The 14,271-nt window shown below is 41.1% G+C and overlaps 1 protein-coding gene across 5 annotated transcripts in view; it reads left to right on the forward strand.

Annotated features, from left to right (window-relative positions):
- Nucleotides 1–14,271, forward strand: part of dgkg (diacylglycerol kinase, gamma) — a 527,377-nt gene that overhangs the window by 34,868 nt on the left and 478,238 nt on the right. Inside the window, exon 2 of one of the 5 annotated variants that reach the window (XM_072578849.1) lies at nt 11,119–11,192. The exons of the other annotated variants lie outside the window; for them this stretch is intronic. The gene's annotated coding sequence lies outside the window, so the exon portion shown is untranslated. The remainder of the gene's footprint in view (nt 1–11,118; nt 11,193–14,271) is intronic. 5 annotated transcript variants of the gene reach the window in all.

Raw genomic sequence — 14,271 nt, forward strand, 5'->3', positions numbered from 1 at the left:
GACTGAGGTATGCAGAGATGAGTTCGGTGGGGCAGGAGCAGGCTGAGACAATGGGTCGGCCGGGGCAGTCAGGTTTGTGGATTTTGGGCAGGAGTTAGAAATGGGCGGTGCGGGGTTGTGGGACTATGAGGTTGGAGGCGGTGGATGTGAAATCCCCTGAGGTGATGAGGTTATGGATTGCCTGGGAGATGATGGTTTGGTGGTGGGAGGTGGGGTCATGGTCAAGGGGCAGTAGGAGGAGGTGTCTGCGAGCTGGCGTTTAGCCTCAGCGGTGTAAAGGTCGGTGCGCCAAACTACTACCGCGCCAGCTCCCTCAGCCAGGCTTCTATAATAGCTATGATATCCTAGTCCCATGTTCCCATTCGTGCCCTGAATTCATTCGCCTTGCCTATCAGACTCCCTTACAGTAAATTCTTCAGAGTTACCTCATTCTCTGACTTGTTGCCTACCTTGTCTAATTAACTTGCTCTCTAACTTCTGAACCATCTTCATCTGTTTCTCTATTCTCTCTACTGCTTAGAATCCACCCATTCCCCATCATTACTAGTGCTGCAAAGGCTCCTGAGTAGCACTGGCAAATTTCCCTGCAGAATGCAGAGTGGTAGATAGAATTTAATTTGGATAAATGCGAGGTGTTACATTTTGGTAAGACAAACCAGGGCAGGACTTGTACAGTTAATGGTCAGACCCAGGGGAATGTTCTGAATCAGAGAGACCTAGAGGTTCAGGTACATAGCTCTTTGAATGTTGTGTTACAGCTAGACAGGTTGTACAGAATGTTGGTGAGGCTACTATTGGAGTGCTGAGTACAATTCTGGTCACCCAGCTTTAGGAAGGATATTATTAAATTGGAGAAGTTGCAAAAAAAAATTACCAGGACTGGAGAGTTTGATTTATATGGAAAGGCTGATTAGGCTGGGATTTCTTTCAGTGGAGCATAGGATGACCTTAGGGTGACCTTATAGAAGTTTATAAAATCATGACTGGCATAGAAAAAGTGACTAGCAAAGGTCTTTTCCCTCATTTTAGGGGATTTTAAAACTAGAAGTCAATTTTTTTTTTAAGGTGAGAGGAGAATGATTTAAAAGGGACCTGTGGGACATTGTTTTCACACAGAAGGTGATTCGTATGTGGAGTGAAGCACTAGATAAAGTGGTAAATGCGATTACAGTTACAACGTTCAAAAGGCATTGGGACAGGGTGCATGAATAGGAATGGATTAAAGGGATATGGGTCAAATGGGACTAGTTTACTTTGGGGAAAATTGTTCAGCATGGAAGCGTTGGGCAGAAGGGTCTTTTGGTGCTGTTTGACTATAATAGTCACTTCGCTTTTTTAAAAAAGGATTTTTAGAAGCTCTTATCTGTTTTGATACTTATTGCTAGATTTCTCTCACTCTTTTCCCTCTTTATTACATTTTTAGTCACAATTTTTTATACCCAATCTTCTGACCTGCCAGCAGTCTGCACAAAATTAAATGCCTTTTTGTTCATTCATCTTTAATGTTTGTAGATAACCACTGATAGTAAGACCATCGCTTGAAAACGGTTTCACTTGATGGAATGTATCTATTCTGTGCATTCTGAAATATCCCTTAAATTTCAGTCACTCCATCTCTATTGATTTAGTATTTAATTTTCCAATTAATTTTAGCCAGCTTTGTTTTCATATGCTCATAATTCTCCTTTCAGATTTTAAAAAGGAATTTCAGAACCATTCCCTTCTGCCTCAAACTGGATGTAAAATTCAATCATATTCTGGTTGCTTAAACTTAAGAACACCTTCATAATGAGATCACTAATTAAATTTATTTCTTGTACAATACTAGGTCAAGTATAGTTTGCTGTCTGGTCAGCTCCAGAACATGATGTTCCAAGAAGTTGTCCTGAAAACATTTTATCAATTCATCTAGGGTACCTTTTGACCACCTGACATTTCAAATTGATTAAAATTTTCCACGATTAACATCATGTCACCCTGACAAACTGTCATTCTATCTTCCTTTTTATGTTTTACCCTAGTCTGTGGTTAGTATTTGGTTGCGGTGTGGAAATCTGCACATCACTCAGGAACCCCACTCTGGTACAGCAGAGTGGATTTCCTTTCGAGGATACAGTAGGCTGAGAAGGTTCACAATATGTTGGCCTGCTTTTTCTTTAGGCCCTCTTCTCATCCAGCTAAGCTTTTTGTTTTTCTGGATCCTTTCCAATCAGCCATGATAGGTCACAGTCATTGACGATTTGTCAGGCAGTTGTCAGTGTCTGTATCTGTAATTTTTGAGTGTCCCTGTCGCAGAGATGTGATATCCAGGAGGCCATCACCTAGTGGCCAAGTCTCCAGACAGATGGTTTTTAGGTAAACAGTTGTCGTCCATCCAGTGGGCATGGCAGAGTCAGTGCAGGCAGCTTTGGCTTAGCAATGAGTGTATGTTGATGGAACTAGCACACTCTAGGATCTCTGAGTTGGTGACCTTGCCCTGACAAGATGTGTTGAGGATATATCTGAGATAATGATGTGAAAGAGTTCAGCCTTGTCTCCTGCATTCAGGTGTCATTACTATGGAGGAATGTGCTGAGGATGTAGGATGGGTCGGCTCTTTGTTTGATGTTCTCAGCCAGGTTGCTGTTTTTCTACATACTCTTAGACTTCTTGGATGTAATGAGTGGAGCAGGAGTTGACCATTCGATCTCTGAAATTAGCTTTGCCCTTTGGGATCTTGGTTGATCTACTTCAAGGCTATTTCCACAGACTATCTGCATTTCCTTGGATGTCTTGAATATCCAGAGCTCTATCGATCTCTGTCTTGAATGTTCTCTGAGCCTCCACAGTCTTCTGAAGGGTCACCACCATCTAAGTAGAGAAATTCCTTCTCACCTCGATCCTCAATCTCTTACTCCAATACTGTTGGAATGGAATGCTTGTGGACATTTCATAGTAGAAAATTCATTCGAGGGCAACTTGTTTAATTTTTGCCTTTGATTCAGGCCAGCAAGGCTGAACAGCTTTGTCAGTTATGGTATGACCTGTGGGCATATGCCAGAAGCAAAGACAAAGAACATAACCTGGTATCAGAACATAATCCTATTTGACCCTGCTGTGCATCACAATGGTTTCCCTAGTCATAACTCGAGCCCTTATCCTGACCCTGTCAGAACTGACTTTTGCCATTGCGTGTGGAAAGATGAAATCATTTTAAGAAAGTTCAACGGAGAGCCAGTTTTTCTCCAGCAGCTTAAGTAAGTTGCTTATTATCCACATGGTTAAATGTCTTGATGAGATTGATGAAGGCAATAAATAATTGTCTCCTTTGTTCACAGACTCTCTTGCAACTGCCAGACAAAGAGAGTCACATCAGTTGTAGATATTCCACTTCTGAAACTGCACTGGAAATTGCAGGGAGATGTGTCCACCTAAGATCTGCTGTTGACCAGGACAACAAGGACAAATACTTCATCCATGATACTGAGCAGGGAGATGATCGCCCTTGCTCTTGGATGGTGTCACAATGTTTGCATTGTGCATATGCTAGGGCACTGTCAGCTAGCACCCTCTTGCAGAAATTGTGAAGCTGCAAAGTTGTCAGTTTTCCTGTGCTTAGTGAGTACTATAACATGATTGGGAGTCTTGCCCATGGCAAGTGACTCAAAAGATTTGCGGAACTTCTGGTCGCCTCATTATAGGAAAGATGTGGAAGCTTTGGAGAGGGTGCAGAGGAGATTTACCAGCTGCTTCCTGGACAGAAGGGCATGTCTTATGAAGAAAGGTTGAGGGACCCAGGGCTTTTTTCATTGGAGTGAAGGAGGATGGAGGTGACTTGATAAAGGTGGACAAGATGATGAGAGGCATAGAGTGGATAGCCAGAGACTTTTTCCCAGCGTAGAAATGTCTATCATGAGGTGGCATAATTTTAAGATGATTGGAGGAAGGTTTAGGGGAATTGTCAGAGGTAGGTTTTTTACACAGCGAGTGGTGGGTGCATGGAATGCCCTGCCAAGAGTCTAGTAGAGTCAGATACGTTAGGGACATTTAAGCGACTCTTGGATAGACACATGGAAGATAGTAAAATGAAGGGTACATAGATTAACTTAATCTTAGAGTTGGATAAAAGCCAGCATAACATTTAGGGCCAAAGGGCCTGTACAGTGCTGTTCTGTTCTATGTTCTATGAGCTTAGTTTATAGGTGTCATATCCAGCTCTGTCACAACAGGTTGGCTTCCTATGATGATAGAGCTTCCTCAGTGGTGTTTTCCCTGGTATATCTATTTATCTCTCCAACTGTTCATTGTCTCTGCTGCTGCTTTAAGTAGAGCTGTATTATTACCACGTCTGTGTTGTCTTTTTAATCCTGTCATGCACGCCCCTGTCATTTCCTGTATAAAAGGATATCTTAAAATTCTGGCAGAGTTGCAGCCGCTAGTCATTTATGAACTACCTAGGAGTCTGTTGAAAATTATATTTAAGTGATTCTTGTTAAATTCAGTTTTCCCCCTTGGGTCTCGTAATCAATGAGAGCAGGTCACTTTGCTTCAATGATAGGTTCCACTACAGTGATGCTGACTTCAAATCAGTCAGCTTTTTTTTTACAGTAAAGAGAGTGGTGGAGAAACTGAGCGGGTTTGGCAGCAGCTGAGAAGAACAATGTTGAGGTTGATACCAGGTCCAGTCCCAACCCCTAAGTGGCCCACAGCAAAATCATGGAATCATTTAACTTGGGCAAATTGTACCCATCTTTGAAAATAATTAGGTTATTAAGCACATTAATTCTCTTGGACAGGAGCTGGTGGCCATACTATAGTTTGCACCTCATTGAGGTGCGGTATTGATTATGGTTAGTCATTTTGAAGTGATGTTAGCTACATTTTGGACCATTCTGGAAATTACCTGGTGAATAAAATAAGTCTAGTGATTCCCCTAGTTTTTAGGGCTTTGATGCTATTTTGGGAATATTGTTGATTTCAGTATGCATGTGTGACTTTTGTTGCTGACATTGAATGACAAAAGGACTCCATTTCTCAGCTGCATCAGTTTTTTTTTCTCAAAAAAGCATGGATAAATGGAATTTGAGCATTGATGTTGATGAAATCTGAATTGGTTGTGTCAACAGAATAGCTGAAGTCCACTCAACTCCAGTGCATCTCTGCAGGAGTTCCTCAGGGTAGTGTCCTACGCTATCAACTTCAGCTACTTCATCAATGACCTTCCCTCCATCCTGAGGTCAGAATGGGGATAATCACTAATGGTTGCATTATGTTCAGCACCATTCATGACGACTCAAATACTGAAAGTAGCCATGCCCACGTTTCTCAGCAAAGAGAAACTACCCTTACATTTGTCCTCTATCAGGACTCTTTCAACTGAACCAACGGCTTGTCTGCCTCTGGGGTTTTTGAAATTATACATAATACTTGGTTATTTTAAACTCAAAAATAAGCTCTGATAATAAAAAATTTCTGTAGTTGTTTGCACTTACCAGTAACATGCCTCAAGGAAAATCATCTTGCCGCTATATGTATCCAAGGTGACTTACAGTTCAGACTTTTTTCCTGATGCTATTAACTGGTGTTGTGCATTCAGGCAACTTTAAGCTTTTAATTACTGTGAAATAATACTAATCTTCATGTGTCAATTATGGGATCTAACTGACCACTGGCTGTACAATCTGATCTTATTTCCTCTAAACCTGCCACCAGTTAATAAGGGGTTAATCAAGAGAATTGATTTGGACAAGTACAATACTGATTTCACATTGCTAATCTTAATCTAAGCTGCTTAAAATAAGTCCTGTGACTTTTATTACTCAGCAAAACAAGAATTTATAATTTACATTTTGAAAAACACAACTGCTCTTTTAAACCAAAAGCCAAAATAACTATTTTGTTCACAACTACCTTCATTGTCTTGCTACACATGAGGAAGGTTTCGTGAATTGCTATTGATTCCCCAATCTCCTCATTTTCAATCGCACATTTCTGTTTGTGTATTCAATAAAAGGCTGCCTTTCAAATACAATGTTTGAAAATATACACCACTGTTCCAAAAGTCAGAATTGACAATTGGTAACTGGTAGCAGTATGTTATTGTCTTATGTAATGTTTCCATTTGGCAGCATAGGTATGAGTTCTTTTCTACTTAGTTTGTTATTCTCAGATTTAAGGAAGGCAGCTGTATTTTGTTTACTCTGTCATGGGATGTAGGCATCATTGGCTGGGCCAGCGTTAATTTCCCATCCCCAGCTGCCCTTGACTTTAGTGGTGAACTGCCACCATGAACTCTGCAGTCCCAGTGCTGTAGGTAGATGCACAATGCCAGGGAGGAGTTCCATGATTTTTACCCAGCAAAAGCAAAAGAATGGTGATATATTTCCAAGTCTGGATGTTGAGTGGCTTGGAGATGAACTTGGAAAGGGGTGGTATTTCCTTATTTCTGCTGCCCTTTGTCCTCCTATGTGGTAGTGGTCATGAGTTTGGAAAGTGCTGTTAGGATCTTTGGTAAATTTCTGCAGTGCATCTTGTAGATAGTACACACTGCTGCTACTGGACATCAGTGGTGGAATGGCACCACATCCACAAACAACCAAGCGGGCTACTTTGTCCTGGATAGTGTCAAGCTTCTTGAGCTGCATTCATCCAAGTAATTGAGGAGTATTCCATCATACTTCTAAGTTATGCCTTCTAGATGGTGGACAGGCTTCGGGGAGTCAAGAGGTGAGTTACTTGTTGCAGTATTCCTAGCTTCTGATCTATTTTTGTAGCCATTGTGATTATGCGGCAAATCCAGTTGAGTTGCTTGTCATTGTTGATATTGGGCAATTTGCATGGGAATGCATTAAATGTAGTGAGGCAGTGGCTACATTGTCTCTTATTGGAGATGGTCATTTGTAGCATTTATGCAGTGGGAATGTTGCTCGCCATTTTTCATAACTGTGCAATGGGTGTAAAGGAGAAGAAATTATAATGAATTAACACTGGATGCTTCCCTTAGTCTGGGTGTTGCTGCAATCAGTTGGAATCTGATCTAATCTTCAACAGTCACCATTGCAAAGACTACATTTTTTTTTATTTTTGGACTTTAGACTGAAATGAAATACACTGCTTTAAACCAAGGAAACGGTGCAAAAGGATGGTTGCAGGTTTAAAATCTTGTTTACTGGAATACGCTGTACACAACTCATAATGTTGCTTTCTCGTGGGCAGTGAGAACAAAAGCAGTAACCACAAAGCCAAAGAGTTCTGAACTAAGGAACAACTGGCCTTAACTTCAGTGGTCATGAAGTGCTTTGAAAGGCTGGTCATGGGATTAATCAACTTCAGCCTCCCCACTACTCTTGACCCACTCCAGTTTGCCTATCGGGCCAACAGATTCACGTCAGGTGCCATATCACATGCCCTTCACTCCTCCCTAGAACATCTTGACACCAAGAACAGCTATGTAAGAATCCTACTCATTGACTACAGTTCAGCCTTCAACACTATTATCTCCTTGAGACTGATTATTAAACTTAGTGGTCTCAGACTAAGCCACACTCTCTGCAACTGGATCCTCAGTTTCCTGACCCATAGGCCACAATCTGTGAAGACTGGGACAATATTTCATCCTCACTAACACTCAACACTGGAGCCCAACTGTACTCACTGTATGCCCGTGACTGCATGACCAAATACCAGACTAGTGCCATTTACAAGTTCACTGATGACACCACCATAGTCGATCGAATCTCAGTTGGCGACGAAATAGACTGTAGATGGGAGGTGGAAGACCTGGAAAAATGGTGTACTGACAACAACCTAGCTCTCAATGCTGGCAAAACCAAGGAACTCATTATTGACTTTTGGCAGGATGTTACTCGTGCCTCCCGACACATTAACAGCACAGAGGTGGAACGAGTGGAGAGTGTCAAGCTCATGGGAGTGGTCATCCACAACAAGCTTTCTTGGACTCTTCATGTGGATGCACTGGTTACAAAGGCTCAACAATGTTGTTTCTTCCTCAGGCAGCTGAGAAAATTTGGCATGATGGCAAATACCCTTGCCAACTTTTATAGGGGGTGCCATCAAGAGCATTCTGTGCGGATGTATCGCTATCTGGTATGGCAACTGTACCATTCAAGATTGGAGACCGTTACAGAGTGGTAAACTCTGCCTGGACAATCACAAAGACCAACCTCCTATCGATTTAAAATCCATCTACCAGGCCTGATGTCAAGGAAAGGCCACCAGCATTCTTAAAGATCCATCCCACCCTGGCAATGTTTTTCTACAACCTCTACCAGTGGGGAGAAGGTACAGAAACCTGAACACCCACACCAGCCAGTTTCAAAACAGTTTCTGTTGTTAGAATACTGAATGGGCTCTCAGACTCTTAACATTTGCCTACACCTGTGTTTTTGTTTTTGCTGCTGTTTACCTATTATTTACTTATCTATGCTATTTAACTGTGTGATCTGCCTGTATTCTCGCAAGACAAAGCTTTTCACTGTGCCTCGGTACACATGACAATAAATTCAACTCAATTCAAAAAGTTAGGTTGCAGAACAACAGTCTGAGGGATGTCTATTTAGATCAAATTAATTGGGACAACAGCCCTCTCAAAATAGGCAACATGCACTTGAGCCATCTCTCAACGTGCAAATCTACTGTATCAAAATAGGTTCAGCATTGCAGGTTTCATAGTTCAACAGTTAATGTAATTGCTATAGCTTTCATCACTCATGGGAGGCCAACATCTGAGGTGGCAGTTGGAATGACATTTTGGTAGAGAGAAAAGGTATTAAATTCTCACTCAGGGCATCTGGGTTTTCTTGCCCCATTGTGTCAGTGGAGAAGTGAATAATTAACATGATGGATGAGTTGTCAGTCAAGACGGCTTCTTTGTCTGAATAGCGTTGAGCCTTAAGTTTTGTTGAAGCTGCAGTCATCCTAGTAAATGGAAGGTATTGCATCACACTCTTGGATTTTGCCCTGTCAAGGCTTGAAAGGATTTGAAGAGTTGGGAGGTGAATCACCTGCCACAGCATGCCCAGGACCTGCTTTTGCCTTGCAGCTGCAGTATTGATCCTGTTCGGTGTTCTGGTCATCCTTGATCAAAAACGACGGGTTGGGGAATTTGGTCATGTAGATACAGTTTAATGGTTAAATCCTCTCTTGCTGGAGTTGGACATTGCCTGGTACTTGTGTGGATGTTATTTTCTGTTGTCTAAGCTGTTGTTCATGTTACATTGGCTCTAACCATTTCTGCTGATGTCTCACGCACGGACTGTGGGTGGAGATGAGTTCCACTGTAGATGTCAGAGGAAGCAGCTCTTAAAGATTTTGGTAATTATGCTTGACCGAATCTAATTGTACTTAACTGATATCTTGCAGTAAATCATCTTTGATATTTAAGAAATATCTGTTCTCTAGATTATTCCTGACAGTGTATGTTCCATCACTAGTCAGTAGACAGGCCTAAGACAAAATAGAATTACTTGCAATGAAATAGATCAAATAACCTTTGCACAGTACTACATGCATAGAAGTGGCGAATACTACATGGTCCCAGCAGTGGTCATCTGGGAAAATACTACACTTTCCAAATTTCAACTCTGCATTGAATGTTCTGTACAGGCATACAGGTTAACAGCCCCAATCAGAGAACTTGTCATCTATGAGGGCCACCCAACTGACCTCATTGCCTATGTTACTGCAATGATCGTAATGTAATAATCTTCATTTGGACAGGATAAATCACATTGACGCAGGAAGGTGAGTTCATAGTGTTTTTGAAACAGTTTAGTTTTAGAATCATCTAGGAATACAGCTATTTCAATGTGGTAGACAGCAATGACGCAGAGTTAATCTCATAATGAAAGATTCTCTGTGGGGGACAAAACCTTTAAAATTAATTTGAAATTCCATTTATAAAAAAAAAGGCATAGAGTCAGAGAGATGTACAGCATGGAAACAGACCCTTCAGTCCAATGCGTCCATGCTGACCAGATATCCCAACCCAATCTAGTCCCACTTGCCAGCACCCAGTTCATATCCCTCCAAACCCTTCCTATTCACATATCCATCCAGATGCCTTTTAAATGTTGCAATTGTACTAGCCTCCAGTGCTAAACAAAAAATTATATCGATTATTGGCTTTATGTTTGAGAGAGTAGTTGACTAGTGCTTAATAGAGTAAAATAAAATTGTAACTTAAAATTAGTTTCAAGCTTTTGCAATTATATAAGAAGAAAAGCCATAATTGGGTGGCACGGTGGCACAGTGGTTAGCACTGCTGCCTCACAGCGCCGGAGACCCGGGTTCAATTCCTGCCTCAGGCAACTGTCTGTGTGGAGTTTGCACATTCTCTGCCCCTGTCTGCGTGGGTTTCCTCTGAGTGCTCTGGTTTCATCCCACAGTCCAAAAATGTGCTGGTTAGGTGAATTGGCCATGTGAAATTGCCCGCAGTGTTAGGTGAAGGGGTAAATGATCTGGGTGGGTTACTCTTTGGAGGGTCGGTGTGGACTTGTTGGGCCGAAGGGCCTATTTCCACACTGTAAGTAATCTAATCTAATGTGAATGTTTGTCCTGCAGAAGCAAAGGTTGAAGTTATCATGAGGAATGAGGAAATACCAGCAATGTTCAAATATTTTATCTTTCTCGACAGTGAAATATACAATTTGTATGAAGAAAATGTTACTAATGAGTAAAAGGTATTGTGAAGATGACAAAATTTTATGATTTGTATATTATAGGGATATAATGTTTAGTTTTGGGCAAATTAAATTTCTAAATGCAAGTGGAAGACCTCAATTTGAGGAACTGTTTAGCACCCCTAAGATCACTGTTATAAGGGATATTGTATCTTTACGTACTATGAATTAGAACACACTAACAGTGGAAATTTCTTCGAAGTTTTTTTGGTTGAGAAGGGATGTCTATAAACGTCTTCATTCTGGATTTAAATTATTTGAGTGTCCTAGAGCAAAGAATGGCTGAAAAGGGACTTAAATTTTTCAGATTAAAAAGTTTGGAAGTGGAAGATAATTAGCTGGAATCTCACTTGGACATCCCAAACATGCCATGTTGGCATGGGTATAAATTGAAAGGAGGCTGTCTTTTTTACTTTAGTTTTATCTGTGTATTTTTCAGGCAACCATAGTTTACTTAGAAGATTATGAGAAGGCAGTTGTATATCTGATGGCAGCCAAACAAGGAGAATAGAGGTAATTAATACTCGGACCTGTACCTGTTAGAATCACTAAGCAGGAATTAAGTATGGGGTTAATGTTGGGAATAAAAAAATTCCAAACATAGGAGGAATTGAAATTGAGAGAAATACCAGGCAAAGTTAGTGGAAGAGGGGAATCCTTGTAGAGGGAGTGATAGCTCAAATTTTTAACTGCCATTGTGGAAAACTAAAGAGGGTCACAGTGAATTATTGAGAACCATTGTACATCTTGATTTGCTCCTGGAAGAAATGAAAGCACCCTGAAGATCTTGCAAAGTATGAAGAGCCTCTGGTGCAATTAAAGACAGAACAGACCGTTCTTTATTTACATTTTTCAGTTTGGAGAAAAGGGCTTACAAAAATGTGTTAAACTATACTTGTAGGTTTAAAAGCTAAAGCTGTGAAATGTCTAAATGTGGATGTTCATGCTTTGTTGGTGTGTATGAAAGTGGAAGCTGCCATATCGGTACAGAAAGCAATCATGAAGACTAATAGTGAAATAACTCCAGACAGATCGGAATCACCTTTTATTGCATATCAACAGTCCTTGACTTTAGTACCCCCTCATTCAGAGTCAGTTACCAGAATATCATAATCGGTGACACTCATCCTCCAAAGTTTGTGAGAAGATTTGTAGCTCAGGTGCCCGTTGTTGTGGTTCTGTTCGCTGAGCTGGGAATTTGTGTGCAGACGTTTCGTCCCCTGTCTAGGTGACATCCTCAGTGCTTGGGAGCCTCCTGTGAAGCGCTTCTGTGACGTCTGCAACACAAATTCCCAGCTCGGCGAACAGAACCACAACGGCACTCATCCTTTTCACATGTCAGCTAGGCTACCTGATGGACCAGGTTAACAGCCCCAGTCAGAGAACTCATATGCTATGACGTCCAGCTGGCTGATCTTGTTTCAATTACTACAAGTGGCTTTTATTACAGGGCATTAGAATAAAAGAATAAAGAAGTCTGGACACCATGGTACAAGGCCTTGATGCAATGATACCTAAAGTATTATGGGCAGTTTTAGTCTCATACAGAATGTAGGCTGTACTTGCACTGTAGGTTCACAAGATTGCTTGCTGGAAGTGTTCTCCAATGATGAAAAACAGAGTAAATTTGGCCTGTATTTTCTGAACTTTAAAAGGTTGAGAGATAATCTGATTTAAACTTCAAAGATTCTGAAGGGTTAGGTAGGTTTGCCATTGAGAGATTGCTCTTCCTGATTGGGAAATCGAGAGACTAGGAATGTAGTTGCAGTGTAAGGGGTTAATTATTTAGGACTGAAATGAGAAAATCTCATCACTCGGAAGATTGTACATTGGGGCAATTCTCTATCTCAGGGTTTTGAATGCTTCGTCATTAAATATATTCAAGGCAGAAGTTGATGTTCGCGCTCTCAGGGTTTTCAAAGAATATGGGGAGTGAATGGAAAGTGGAGTTGAGGCAGAAGATAGGCCTTAATTGTATTAGCTGACTTAAAGCATTGATTTCAAATGTTCTTAAATTATTTTAAACTATAAGTGAGAGAGAAATGGTAAATACATAACTGGGAATGATTCCTTGTATAATTTGATTATGTAAATGGGGATATTATTGAGAAGGAGGAGTCTGTTCTGTATTTTGTTGTATAATATCCTTTTACAAATTTTTAAAGTTTCTGTATAAATTCAAGTTGTCAGCATGATCTCAGGTTTCTTGTGAATCGTAGAGTCAAATGTAAGTCACAGTATCATATTGTTTGATACTATTTTGTGTTTCTAAATGAATCAGACTGATACCATGCATTTATGCACATACTACATGCATAATAAAGGTTAAGCAAATGGGCAGAAGCCTTGACAGAATATAATCTGGGAAAATGTCAAGTTATGCACTTTGGCAGAAAGAATAGATGAGCTGAATATTGTTTAAATGGAGAAAGATTGCATAAAGCTATAGCACAGAGGGATTTTGGGGATCCTTATTCCAAGAAATAAAGAAACATAGAAGATAGCAGGAGGAGGCCATTTGGTCCTTTTTAAGTCTGCTCTGCTATTCATCACAGTCATGGCTGATGGTCCAACTCAATAGCCTAATTCTGCTTTGTTGCCAAAACCTTTGATCCCATTCACCCTAAATGCTGTATCTAGTCACCACTTGAATACATTCAATGCTTTTGCATCAACTACTTCCTGCGGCAATGCATTCCACAGCCTTAGCACTCTTTGGGTGAAGAAATATCTCCTCATCTCATGTCCTAATTGGTCCACCCCAAATCCTCAGTGTGACCCTTGGTTCTGGATGTACTCACCATCATCAGGAATATCCTCCCCGCATCCACCATGTCTAGTCCTGTTAGAATTTTATAAGTCTTGAGATCCTTACTCATTCGTCTGAACTCCAGTGAAAACAATCCTAACCTCGGCAATCTCTCCTCATAAGTCAGTCCTGCCATTCCTGGAATCAACCTGGTAAACCTTCACTGCACTCAAGAGCATCCTTCTTCAGAAAAGGAGACCAAAACTGCACATACTATTCTAGGTGTGGCCTCGCCAAGGCCCTGTATAACTGCTACAATGCATCCCTGCTCACATACTCAAAACCTCTCGCAGTGAAGGCCAAGATACCATTTGCCTTTCTTACCACCTGCTGCTTACCTTCAATGACTGGTGCACAAGGACATCCAGGTCCCACTGCACACTCCTCTCTCCCAATTTACAGTTGTGTGTGTGTGTGTGTGTGTGTGTGTGTGTGTGTGTGTGTGTGTGTGTGTTGCTGGAAAAGCACAGCATCCGAGGAGCAGGAGAATCAATGTTTTGGGCCGGAGCCCTTCATCAGGGCTTTTCCAGCAACACACTCTCAACTCTGATCTCCAGCATCTGCAGACCTCACTTTCTTCCAATTTACAGCCATTCAGGTAGTAATCTGCCTTCTTATTTTTGCTATTAAAGTGACTAGCCTTACATTTATCCAAATTACACTGCATCTGCCAATAATTTGCCCATTCACCCAACCTGTCCAGATCATGCTGAAGGATCTCTACATCCTCGTCACAGTCACCCTCCCACCCAACTTGCTATCATCTGCAAACTTTGAGATGTT

Source organism: Chiloscyllium punctatum, chromosome 10 (assembly GCF_047496795.1).
Source record: "Chiloscyllium punctatum isolate Juve2018m chromosome 10, sChiPun1.3, whole genome shotgun sequence".
Classification (NCBI taxonomy): Eukaryota; Metazoa; Chordata; class Chondrichthyes; order Orectolobiformes; family Hemiscylliidae; genus Chiloscyllium; species Chiloscyllium punctatum.